At 44.2% G+C, this 13,361-nt stretch overlaps 1 protein-coding gene across 1 annotated transcript in view; it reads right to left on the bottom strand.

The window, feature by feature from the left end:
* The window catches only part of ACOXL (acyl-CoA oxidase like), a 443,136-nt gene that overhangs the window by 182,969 nt on the left and 246,806 nt on the right, over positions 1-13,361 (bottom strand). The gene's annotated exons all lie outside the window — the stretch shown is intronic.

Genomic DNA, 13,361 nt, shown 5'->3' on the forward strand with positions numbered 1-13,361 from the left:
AACTGGAAGATAAAATATTTTTTTTTCCTTTCAATGTAATGCGACTCTTGCATGCCTGTCCCATTCGCATATGTAATAACAGTACTCGGTATATCCATGCTACATTCCAAGAAGCAGAGCCACTACTTTTAGATCTCCACAGATATTCCAGTTGTATTTGGTGTACTGGATGTGCTTCAACAAAAGTTCCATATTTTTGTATGTTTCTTTCATGTGTGCAGCATAACCAACAGGTATTGCAAAAACAGAGGATGTCTATAAAAAATACGTGATAGGTTAAATTACAGTTTAAATTACAGGTTATTTTCGAGACTAGTAGTCAAAAATCTATAATTTCGACCAAACATTGTTCCGGAAGTAAAATCTTTCTTATCTAGTGCTATGTTTGAGTACAGCGTTCTTCTGGGACAGTTTGGTGCAATGAGAATAACCTTCTTCCTCGTGCCACATGAGATATAAATTTCTCATGTCCCGGGGTACTGACATTATTCACCTAGGTAAATGACAAAGGATGGAAGGCAGACCAAAACTAATTGTAAAAAAAAAGGCAAACAAACAAACACAACAGAGTATATGCAGTGGAGGGGATGGAGAGTCAATTTAAGGGTGAAGATCCGCTTTAAGCTAAGAGCTATTTTGTCTGCACGAGAGAAGTCTATCACCAGAGGAAGCTAGCAAAAAAATTGAGGACTCAATAAATGGGGTAGGGTTATAGAGGAGGCACCCAGGGGGTTTGTCCTCAAAAGCTTTGCCAGTGTCTAATCACCTGAAGGTGCAAGGCTATAACCCAAGGTCTAAAAGTACTTTGCCTGTATCCTGTACTATAGGATTAAGATAGAATAAATTACTAAGTGTGGAGTAATACCCCGTGCATCCCTATCCTGCACACACTGCTCATCTTTATACCCCCCACACCACTCTCTAGCACATACTATCAGCTGTTATGGCAAATACTGTCCACTGGAATACCATCTACAACTACTGTCATACCTTTCCTGCACACACTGCTTACCACTTTACCCTCTGCACTCCTCTCCAGAACAACTGCCTGCTGTCTTATCATTCACACTCCTCCCATGTACTGTAAACAGTATGTAAAATGCACTCTCATACCTTCCTCACTTCTCACCTGCACATACTGCCTGTTCTCATACCCTCTGCACACCATCCTGCACATACTGCTCGCTGTCATACTCTTCACACTCTTCCTCTGCACATACTGCCCTCTAAGACTCTTAAGCATGGATTGTAATATCTTCCAATTTTTCCCACTCTGGAATGGGTATACTTTGCTTGATTTTACTGTATAATACACTGATATAGTTAAATTCCTATGAATTTCACTATTTTTAATGAGACAAATGTTGGAAACGCTATAAATTGTCGGTCTTTAAAGTTTAATAATTACAAAGGGCAGAATGACTCATACAGGCCTTCCACAATATTTGCATATAAGTCAAACAACACAAAGGACCTCTGACATTTTAATACCACTTCAAAAGCAAAATTATGCTATCACTAACATGTGGTAAATTAGTATCAAGAGTTAGGTTCTGAATTACTTATTTTAAAGCTAGGTGGTTTGTATTTTTTGTTTTTGTATTTTATTTCGCAGTACAAAGTGTACAGAAAGTCAGGGTTGGTTTACTGTAGATGTAGAGACCATGCAAAAGTGAATGTTCACTTAGTAAATAGGGCGAATGCAGTGTTTACTTTGCATATCAAATCATGTGCATGGGAATTGAAAAATACTATTTGCTATCACATGATTGGATGATTGAAGTAAACACAGCTTCAACTTACTCGGTAAACTAAGAGAACATTTGCTTTGACATGTGAACGTACATTTTCAAATATGACCATTCACATATTCTAAGTAATCTGTTCCAACTTACTTAGTAAATCAACCCCAATTACCTAAAATTGGGATCTGTTTTTCTATGACAGTATACAAAAATAAATAAGTTTAGGACAGCTCAAAAGTAAATAACCACAATTCAAGACCTGGTTGAAGGTAGGTGGACCCCTTATTTGTACTTCTCAGCAACTCCAGTTTTTAGCTGTTAGAGGTCAGGGGAAAGTCTTCAGTTACCTTTTCAATTCTTAACATATTATACATTATCAAGAATGTAGCTGTAGGAGTTTAGTCTCCCTTTCCTGCAACTGGAAGTGAGACTCTATGGCAGAAGGGGTGAAGAAAGAGACAGAACTCCTTCCGCAATATCTTATTGCTAAAATGTTAAAGAAATAACATTCCAGAGGGTAATTAAATCTACTGATGCCCACCTGTAACTACACCAGCATCAAGGTTTGGAGACCTCCTTGTTTTTCCAGATCTGTTCCTGACCACCTTAAAGTCTCACTCTTTCTCCAGTGTTCACACTTCTCCTGCTACATTGTAAATAATATTATAGAAAAAAATCTAACAGTCAGAGGGAAACTACTTGTAGATTCTGTAGACCACTGATTCTAACATCAGAGTCTTGGAGAGGTATAAAGCAGGCCATAAACACTAGAGGGGATTCAGAGGTGCAGGCATGATTTGACGACTGTCAGACATCTGTGCCAGCCAAAGCAGTTTTTCAATACAAATGCCTTCCTTAGGCATCTTTAGATCAATGGAGAGAAAAGGGGGGTGGAAGCACCAGATTATTAGGGAAAAATAATACTGAGCCTCAGTCAGCATTGTCTGCAAAGTATCCACCCAATAAGGTAAGTAGGAAACCAAGAGTTCAACTGATAGTTTTGTCTACTGTATGTGGTTAACAAGGTTAATTAAGGTTAAGGATAGCAAATCTTAAAGTCAGGAGTTTTGGATTATAGTCTGACGCACACTCTGGGAACCTCTACTTTTATAGCTTTCAAGTGCTTACAATACATTGAGCTCTACAAATAAAAATGTGTGAGAAGGCAGGCTTCTTATTGCAGGGGAGGCATACTGTGAATAGAGGTAAAATTCACCTTTGCAAAGAATAGCCAAGCGTGTACAAAGAAAAGAAACAAAAAAACTGTATTTTTGCTTGCACGTATTTGGATGACAGAAGTCAGCAGAGTTTCACCTCATTCCAGGGGCAGACTGACCATTCGAGCAATCGGGCACTGCCCGAGGGCCTGGGGTCAGTAGGGGGCCCCATGAGATGTCCCTGGTACCTTTCATTGGCTTTTTCATAGGCTTTTTTGGGTGTGGGCAAGGACACAGGGGCCCCATGATCCCCTATTGCCCGGGGGCCCCTGGGTTAAATGAATGAAAATTCCTTACAAAGTGAAATTTTATTGCAAAGTGAACAGCCTATTTGCCTTTAGTAAATCAGCTTAATAGTATTTATCTTATGCAGTAGAGTAGAGACGGAGTAGAACTCCTGTCAGGTATTTATTGCTGTCTGGGTCCCTGTTAAGGAGATTCACACTTTCTATTTGTCCTGGTGACCATAATCGCCAAACGTGTAAGAAAATCCCACATTTTTAGGAAAAAACTCCTGTGCATATGCAAAAGGACAAGAGAGATTTTTGGGACTTAGTGAATTACATTCTCAAAAGCATCAACACAAAAAAAATAGGACTGAGGGCATTAGCTGCGATCTTTTTAAGAATACAGAGCCATCAAAGACAGGTTCTTGGTCACTGTTTATTTGTCTAAAAAGTAGATATGACAGCATATGCTGGCTGCAGGGCTCAACCTTTAAAAACAAATAAGTTTTTTAAGGCTCAGTTCACACTAGCATGACTTGCCATGCGACTTACGACACAAAGTCTCATGACAAATCGCAACCCATTTCTTCAATGGCATCTGTTCCAATCTATGCGACTAAGGCTGTAGTGTATTTAAAAAAAGGTACCTGCACTACTCTGATGCAACTTCAATGCGACTTAAGAGTCCCATGAAAATCGCACGACTTTAGAGTTGCACTCGTGTGATCCGAGCCTAAAGGGGCTGCGATGTGTGGTGTAATTCATCTCACACTATATCAGTTAACAGCTGAAAATGCTTGGTTTATGATATCTTGTCTGCTGGAAGCAAGAAAGAAAAGGGACTTCATAATGTCTATGAACAGAATCTGTAAAGACGGGAACATCCTCAACAGGAAGTGTGAGCTATTTATTGAGAACTGAGATGGCAGGATCCACTTTTGGAATAAACAAATCCTTTTCCATATATTAAATATCAGCAAAATGTTAAGGAGGAGTAAAAACCCTTTAAGGATTGAGCCTGTCTACATAAAGTGCACAATCAAATTGTGCTTTTATGGAAAAAGTCTTAACTGCTTGCTGTCCAGCCACTGTAGAAAAACGGCCATAAGGTGGCACCGCTGGGCAAAATCACGTTTTAAAACGTGATACTGCAAAACAGATAGGGAGCGCACCCGAGGCACGCGACCGCCCTACCTGTGCCGCCAATCGTGGCCGCGGGTGTCAATCACCGAGTCCCGTCCGGTCATTGCCTGTCGGGTCCCAGCGCTTGCCGGCAAACAGTGACACAGAGCACAGCTGCATTGTTTACAATGCAGCTCTGCTCCCTGTCAGTTCCGAGCACACTGATCCTGAGAGAGGAGTTTATCTCTCTGGATCAGTGCGTTCATGTGAAGCACACACCCCCGCCCCCTAGTAAAACACTCCCCTCACACAGTTAACCCTTTCATTGCCTAAAAAAAGTTAACCCCTTCCTCCCCAGTACCATTAGTATAATGTCAGTGTTTTTTTTTTTGCACTGATCACTGTATTGGTGTCACTGGGGATGTCAGTGACCCCAAGTCAGTTCCCCCCAAGTGTCAAAATGTCAGCCTCAGTCCTGTCATAAGTCGCTGATCACTGTCATAAATCACTGATCACCGCCATAAGTCGCTGATCGCCGCCATTATTAGTATAAAAAAAAATCCCAGTATCTTTCTCGCCATTTGTAGACGCTATAACTTTCACGTAAACCAATTAATTTACACGTATTGGGATTTTTTTTAGCAAAGACATGTCACAGAATACATTTTGGCCGAAATTTATGATGAAATTTGATTTTTAAATTTTTTTACTGGACATGTTTTATAGCAAAAAGTCCAAAATATTGGTTTTTTTTCTCAAAATTGTCAGCCTTTTTTTTTTATAGCGCAAAAAATTAAAAATGCACAGGCAATCAAATACCACCGAAAAAATGCTCAATTTGTGGGAAAAAAGGATGTAAATTTAATTTGGGTGCAGTGTTGCATGACCGTGCATTTGTCAGTTAAAGTAATGCATCGACGTAACACAAACCGCTTCTGTAACCGCTTCCTGACCGCCCTATAGCAGAAATACTGCTGCAGGGCGGCATGGGAGCGCAAAATCAAACACACGCACACACACATATATATATATATATATACACCATGTTCCAAATTATTATGCAAATGATATTTTTCTCATTTACCTAAATAATTGATTTAAATAACAGTCAGCATAATTCTCATGTTATCAACTATTAAGAGTACAATTCAAATTTTATTGAACAAACCTCCTAATGATAACAGTATTTTTACGCACAGTAAGTTTCAAAACACTTTATAGGTTGTAAAGAACTGAAAATTGTCATTTGTTGTGTTTGCAGTATATTTACTGAAATCAAAAGCTATTTCAATCAAACTTTTAACAAAATTTTAACTTTTTAAACATTTTAACAGGTCAGGTTACATTGTAACATAGGACCCCTTATTTGATAGCAGCTTCACAAGTCTTGCATCCATTGAACTTGTGAGTTTTTGGACAGTTTCTGCTTGAATTCGTTTGCAAGATATCAGAATAGCCTCCCTCCCTATTTGTATGTAAACTGCCTCCCACCCTCATAGATCTTTTGCTTGAGGATGCTCCAAAGTTTCTCAAAAGGATTGAGGTCAGGGGAGGATGGAGGCCACACCATGACTTTCTCTCCTTTTATCCCCATAACAGCCATTGATGCAGAGGTATTCTTTACAGCATGAGATGGTGCATTGTCATGCATGAAGATGATTTTTTTACGGAAAGCATAGTTCTTCCTTCTGTACCAGGGAAGAAAGTGGTCAGTCATAAACTCCACATACTTTGCAGAGGTCATCTTTACACCTTCGGGGACCCTAAAGGGGCCGACCAGCTCTGTTTCCATGATTCCGGCCCAAAACATGACTCCACCACCGCCTTGCTGACGTCGCAGCCTTGTTGGAACAGGGTGGCTGTCCACCAACCATCCACTACTCTATCCATCTGGACCATCCAGGGTTGCACGGCACTCATCAGTGAACAGGACTGTTTGAAAATTAGTCTTCATGTATTTTTCTGCCCAATGCAGCCGTTTCTGCTTGTGAGCATTGGTTAGTGGCGGCCGAATAGAAGGTTTAGGCACAGTTGCAAGACTCTGGAGGACTCTACACCTTGATGTCCGTGAGACTCTAGAGCAGTGATGGCGAACCTTTTTGAGCCCGAGTGCCCAAACTGCAACCCAAAACCAACTTATTTCTTTCAAAGTGCCAACACTGCAATGAAACCTGAATATCGAGCTTTTGGTTTAGAAAAAACAACTCGTACAGTAGTGCAAACTAATTAACAGTACAGGGATGACCAGAGACTGCGGACACAGTACAGGGATGACCAGAGACTGCGGACACAGTACAGGGATGACCAGAGACTGCGGACACAGTACAGGGATGACCAGAGACTGCGGACACAGTACAGGGATGACCAGAGACTGCGGACACAGTACAGGGATGACCAGAGACTGCGGACAGTACAGGGATGACCAGAGACTGCGGACAGTACAGGGATGACCAGATACTGCGGACACAGTACAGGGATGACCAGAGACTGCGGACACAGTACAGGGATGACCAGAGACTGCGGACACAGTACAGGGATGACCAGAGACTGCGGACACAGTACAGGAGATGACCAGAGACTGCGGACACAGTACAGGGATGACCAGAGACTGCGGACACAGTACAGCGATGACCAGAGACTGCGGACACAGTACAGGGATGACCAGAGACTGCGGACACAGTACAGGGATGACCAGAGACTGTGGACACAGTACAGGAGATGACCAGAGACTGCGGACAGTACAGGAGATGACCAGAGACTGCAGACACAGTACAGGGATGACCAGAGACTGCGGACACAGTACAGGGATGACCAGAGACTGCGGACACAGTACAGGAGATGACCAGAGACTGCGGACACAGTACAGGGATGACCAGAGACTGCGGACACAGTACAGGGATGACCAAAGACTGCGGACAGTACAGGAGATGACCAGAGACTGCGGACACAGTACAGGAGATGACCAGAGACTGCGGACACAGTACAGGAGATGACCAGAGACTGCGGACAGTACAGGAGATGACCAGAGACTGCGGACAGTACAGGGATGACCAGAGACTGCGGACACAGTACAGGGATGACCAGAGACTGCGGACAGTACAGGGATGACCAGAGACTGCGGACACAGTACAGGAGATGACCAGAGACTGCGGACACAGTACAGGGATGACCAGAGACTGCGGAAAGTACAGGAGATGACCAGAGACTGCGGACAGTACAGGGATGACCAGAGACTGCGGACATAGTACAGGAGATGACCAGAGACTGCGGACAGTACAGGGATGACCAGAGACTGCGGAAAGTACAGGAGATGACCAGAGACTGCGGACAGTACAGGAGATGACCAGAGACTGCGGACAGTACAGGAGATGACCAGAGACTGCGGACACAGTACAGGAGATGACCAGAGACTGCGGACACAGTACAGGAGATGACCAGAGACTGCGAACAGTACAGAAGATGACCAGAGACTGCGGACAGTACAGGAGATGACCAGAGACTGCGGACAGTACAGGGATGACCAGAGACTGCGGACACAGTACAGGGATGACCAGAGACTGCGGAAAGTACAGGAGATGACCAGAGACTGCGGAAAGTACAGGAGATGACCAGAGACTGCGGACAGTACAGGAGATGACCAGAGACTGCGGACAGTACAGGAGATGACCAGAGACTGCGGACACAGTACAGGAGATGACCAGAGACTGCGGACACAGTACAGGAGATGACCAGAGACTGCGAACAGTACAGGAGATGACCAGAGACTGCGGACAGTACAGGAGATGACCAGAGACTGCAGACAGTACAGGGATGACCAGAGACTGCGGAAAGTACAGGGATGACCAGAGACTGCGGACACAGTACAGGAGATGACCAGAGACTGCGGACACAGTACAGGAGATGACCAGAGACTGCGAACAGTACAGAAGATGACCAGAGACTGCGGACAGTACAGGAGATGACCAGAGACTGCGGACAGTACAGGAGATGACCAGAGACTGCGGACAGTACAGGGATGACCAGAGACTGCGGACACAGTACAGGGATGACCAGAGACTGCGGAAAGTACAGGAGATGACCAGAGACTGCGGAAAGTACAGGAGATGACCAGAGACTGCGGACAGTACAGGAGATGACCAGAGACTGCGGACAGTACAGGAGATGACCAGAGACTGCGGACACAGTACAGGAGATGACCAGAGACTGCGGACACAGTACAGGAGATGACCAGAGACTGCGAACAGTACAGGAGATGACCAGAGACTGCGGACAGTACAGGAGATGACCAGAGACTGCGGACAGTACAGGGATGACCAGAGACTGCGGAAAGTACAGGGATGACCAGAGACTGCGGACACAGTACAGGGATGACCAGAGACTGCGGACACAGTACAGGGATGACCAGAGACTGCGGACACAGTACAGGGATGACCAGAGACTGCGGACAGTACAGGGATGACCAGAGACTGCGGACACAGTACAGGAGATGACCAGAGACTGCGGACACAGTACAGGGATGACCAGAGACTGCGGAAAGTACAGGAGATGACCAGAGACTGCGGAAAGTACAGGAGATGACCAGAGACTGCGGACAGTACAGGGATGACCAGAGACTGCGGACATAGTACAGGGATGACCAGTGACTGCGGACAGTACAGGGATGACCAGAGACTGCGGACACAGTACAGGGATGACCAGAGACTGCGGACAGTACAGGGATTACCAGAGACTGCGGACACAGTACAGGGATGACCAGAGACTGCGGACATAGTACAGGGATGACCAGAGACTGCGGACACAGTACAGGAGATGACCAGAGACTGCGGACAGCACAGGAGATGACCAGAGACTGCGGACAGCACAGGAGATGACCAGAGACTGCGGACAGTACAGGAGATGACCAGAGACTGCGGACAGCACAGGAGATGACCAGAGACTGCGGACAGCACAGGGATGACCAGAGACTGCGGACAGCACAGGGATGACCAGAGACTGCGGACAGCACAGGGATGACCAGAGACTGCGGACAGCACAGGGATGACCAGAGACTGCGGACAGCACAGGGATGACCAGAGACTGCGGACAGCACAGGGATGACCAGAGACTGCGGACAGCACAGGGATGACCAGAGACTGCGGACAGCACAGGGATGACTGCTGACCTTTGGGGAGGGAGGGGGAGCAGGTACCTGAATTTGACAGGTACCCGCTCTTACTTCCGCAGAGTTTTTTTTTTTATCTTACCTGTTCCTTTATCCAGCCGCGCGTTGTCTTCCCGGCTTCTGTAGTGTGGGCGGACAGCCGGATGCCCAGTGCGCATGCGCGAGAAGCGCTGCGCTTTGTGATTGGTCCGGCGGCTTCTGGGATCTGTCATGTGTCCCAGGTACCGCCTTACCATTCACAAAGAGCACTGCTTCTTGTGCATGCGCACTTGGGACCCGGCTGTTACGCACACTACAGCCGGGAAGACAGCGCGCCGCTGGATTCTCCTGGCGTGCCCACAGATAAGGCTCGGCGTGCCGGCTGTGGCACGCGTGCCACGGGTTCGCCATCACTGCTCTAGAGGCACCAGCAGCTTCAAATATCTGTTTGCTGCTATGTAATGGTATTTTAGCAGCTGCTCTCTTGATCCGATGCATGGATCTGGCAGAAATCTTCCTCAATGTGCCTTTATCTGCACGAACCAGTCTGTGCTCTGAATCAGCCACAAATCTGTTAATAGTGCGATGATCACGCTTAGGTTTTCGTGAAATATCTAATATTTTCATACCACGTCCAAGGCATTGAACTATTTCACTCTTTTCGGCAGCAGAGAGAACCTTTTTCTTCCCCATATTGCTTGAAAATGGTGTTCTGCTTAATAATGTGGAACGCCGTCCTTTAGTAGTTTTTCCTTAAATTGGGCTCACCGGACAATCTAATTATCACAGGTGTCCAAGATTGTTTTCAGTGATCAAAAGAGCCCTGACACACAATGCCATCCATGAGTTACACTGAAAAACAAAATATTTAATCTTTGTGACACTTTAATAGAATTTGCATAATAATTTGGAACACGGTGTATATCTATATATATATCTATATATATCTATATACAGTATATACATGATTTGCACTCCCGTGGTTTTCATGTCCCTCCCAGATAGCATCAGATTGCCGTCAGTACACCAGTCATCACATTTATTCCCTTGATTGCCAGGAGCACGCTCATGCACAATAAACCTCCATTGCTAGTATAGTGTCTGAACGGATCAATATCTTTGATCAGATCAGCACTATACCAGCGTTAACATTAGTATAGCATCCCCAAAAACGCAGCGTTAGCGGGATCAGCCCCTGCACCTGCGTTTAGCCCCTACGCTTACTCCCCCCCTTCTCCCCCAGCAAGTGCAGTGTCAGTAGGTCACTGTCACTTGATACATTGCACACAAAACCGCAGTGCTCGCAGAATCAGGCCTGATCTCTGTTAGCACTTGCTGGTAAATTTTGATGACTCTCATATGCAGCAGAGTGCCAGTACTAGTGCCGCTCTACCTTTTGGTGAACTGGTGAGTACCAGCGGTCTAGTACATCTTGGTCTTTCACATACCTCCTTGATTTTTGGAGCTGTTTTTCACGGAATATCTGTATGCATTGATTGTGGATCAAAGCAATTTATATGCACAACAATTTATCGCCACCAACCCTAATTCAAACCTTGCCAGACCAGTCGCATGGAAACTCATTACGGTTTCCAAATTTACATTTTTTTTTGGGCCTAATCCTCAACATGGGCATTACTAAAAGAAATTAATTGGGTTGTATTGGTCCGCAGACCTGATTCATCATATGCCCGTGTTTTCTGCTGCCATGGCCAGGCATAGATATGAGAGTATAATGTATTTTATGCATTTCAACAACAATACACTCTGTCATCCTCGGGGTGACCCTGAATTTGACAGGCTCCACAAAATTCAGCCCCTCGCAAGTCACCTTAACCAAAAATTTGCAGATGTCTATACTCCCCAGTAAAAAAATCTGCGTTGATGAGTCCCTGATTAATTGTTCTGGCCACCTTGCATTCACACAGTTCCATTATCTAAGTACACAAGCAAAAAACCCAGAGCCTCATGGAGTGGGTGTGATTATATGGATATGTTCTGCCCTAGCAAAAGCAGTATATCCCATGGTCTATGAATACAAGTACTGTGTCCTGTACTGTATGATTAAAATACAAAGTTTAGCCATTAAAGGAGAAAAAGGGGTATTGTTTTTCTTTGCCCAGTTATACTTACCTAGGTGGATGCAGCATCGGTCCCCCAAACCACTGGAGAGCTGGGCTGTGGAGGGAGAGGGAGCGGGTGACTCAGGCTCTCAGTGGACCACTGACCACTCTAGACTCTGGAGTGGATCCTGACTGTCTGGATCTTTCCCCAACCTGGACTGGCAGAGTGACTTCAACCCACTGTCAGCTAAAAACAGGTCAGAGGAGAGTAGAATGAATTGCACTCCTGTGATCCACAGGAGAAGTACAGCCAAAAGATCTTTGGCTATATTTCTCCTTTAAGCTTCAGAGTAAGGAAAGGTTACATTTTGCATAATATTTAAAGGATATCTTCTTAAAACCAGCATTGAGTAAAGGTGGATACAAGGAATGGTATTGCTCGTTTACACCAAGAACACTAGCTGCTTTCTTCATGTATTGCTTTATTCTTGGTATGAAAAAGTAATAAGACAATGCCCTGCTTTATTAGTTGTAAGCACTACAGTAAAAGCTGTGTAAAATGTACATCCTTCCCTATTTACTCAAGCCATAAATGAATTGCTAACGACATCAAACCGATTTGCATGTTGGCAATACTCCTATAACACAAACCCCACCGCTTTGGCATGCAAAGGTTGTACATAGTCTTCCTTATGCCATGTCTGGGAATGTTTTAATGTAAACTAATCTTTTCTATAGCTTTCAATTGGTAAATTTTGACATTATTTTAAAAACTCATGAAACCTTGCAAATTCACAAGCACAAATATGCACGTTATTGTTGTTAACTGATATGTCCAAGAAATGCAGTTTTTTAAAATAACTAATTCACCAATAAGTATGTATTAATTTAGAAGCTTCTACATGCTGCTTGTGTAGGTCACACCACTGTGAACGATTTGTTTCATCTGTGTAGCATGGCTGAAGCCAATTTGAACTAAGTCTGACAAAATGCAACATGCAGTAATAGCTATAGATAGATTATAGATTGTGGCATGTCAACAATTCTAAATACAAGGAAGGACCATTATTAGCTTTATTCCTTTATGTCAAGGAAGTGGGGACAAAGGTTACAAGAACAAGGGAGACCAGGTGATGAGCAAGGTACCACCATCCATTACAAGTCCTCAGAAACTGGCCAGCACTCTAGCAAATTATCGTGAGAATCCAACGCTCCCCAATCTGGACACAGGAAATATCCAACAAGCTCAAAATATTATCCAAGCTGCAACATCACACAAATTACAGGATGGTGAAAAACCTACTTATTAATTAAAAGTTTTCGAAACCCTAGTTGGGTAGTGCATAGAACGTTACAAAAAAAGAAGTTATAAAGTAAGGTACACATAAGACTAGAGCATTATAACTAGGTTCACACTGTTGCTGGTGGTTGTAGATGTGGGACAGCGTGTAAATCGTACATATTTCTGCACTCGCAAACACCCACAGCCAAAACGTGCTGCTCTTTTGCAGATGCATGGGGTTGCCACTCATTTTTAATGGCAACCCCACGCATCTGAAAATGCAACACAGTTTTGGGTGCGGGAAATCGCACGGTGCAAAAGCTATATGTGATTTTCCTGTGGCTGCATTTTTAAAAAGGTGCAAAGACCTTTTTCCTGTGTTTCCCACAGGTACAGCGGCCCCTTCAAAAAGCGAGCCAGAGCATACGCAAAGGTGTAAACCTAGCATAAAAAAACAACATAAACACATTAATTAACAATATATGTACATTATGGGTTATATGACTTTTGAGAACACTCAAGGACTGAAATACATGCAAATATCTCAGAGACTAGTTGAAAACAT

The sequence above is a fragment of the Staurois parvus genome, unplaced genomic scaffold, assembly GCF_062004578.1.
Source record: "Staurois parvus isolate SC_StPar_1 unplaced genomic scaffold, SC_StPar_1.0 ptg000401l, whole genome shotgun sequence".
In the NCBI taxonomy this organism is placed as follows: domain Eukaryota; kingdom Metazoa; phylum Chordata; class Amphibia; order Anura; family Ranidae; genus Staurois; species Staurois parvus.